The sequence below is a fragment of the Lupinus angustifolius genome, chromosome LG09 (genome assembly GCF_001865875.1).
Source record: "Lupinus angustifolius cultivar Tanjil chromosome LG09, LupAngTanjil_v1.0, whole genome shotgun sequence".
In the NCBI taxonomy this organism is placed as follows: domain Eukaryota; kingdom Viridiplantae; phylum Streptophyta; class Magnoliopsida; order Fabales; family Fabaceae; genus Lupinus; species Lupinus angustifolius.
Genome location: NC_032017.1, coordinates 1,477,759 through 1,478,561, shown reverse-complemented (window position 1 = coordinate 1,478,561; position 803 = coordinate 1,477,759).

Genomic DNA, 803 nt, shown 5'->3' with positions numbered 1-803 from the left:
TGCCTTTCTCCATGGTGAATTAGAGGAGAAAATTTACATGACACAACTAGAAGGTTTTAGTGTACTTGGACAAAGTCCCTTGGTTTGCAAGTTGAAGAAGTCTCTATATGGGTTGAAGTAGTCTCCTTGACAGTGGTACAAATAGTTTGACACTTATGTGTTGAGGCTTGGTTACAAACGTTGTGATTATGATTGTTGTGTTTATGTGAGAAGCCTTGATTATGGTTCTTTTACTTTTATTTTACTTTATGTTGATGATATGTCGATTGATGCTAATCATTTGACTGATATTAATGAGCTGAAATTTGATAAGTACCAAAAATGCCTAAAAATCATATACTTTTTATGGCACTTATCCTTAGCAAAATTGAGAAAACCAACTTAATTCAACACATTTTGATAAACTATCACAATCTTGTATATATGCTTTGTGTATTTCTTTTGTATTATATTTTGTAGGATTTAGGTGGAAAGGAGAAGAATTAATCAAATGCAAGCAAAGTACTTAAAATAGGCCAACATGATCCACAAATGACATGCTTAAGCTTGACATAGCAAGCTATGTGCTTAGCTTTAAGCATGACTCAACAAGACTTCGCCTATGTGGAAAAATATAGAGTCAACTTGAAGCTACTCACTAAGAAGCTTAGCTTGGACCAAGCCTGCGCCTAGATGACCTAGACACCAACCTAACATAGTTAGACCCAACATGGCACAATCAGAACACAAGCCTGGCACAAGCCGACCTACTCAAGCAGATAGCTTAGTGGAGCACCTAGACCGCCCAACTTGGAACCACACAC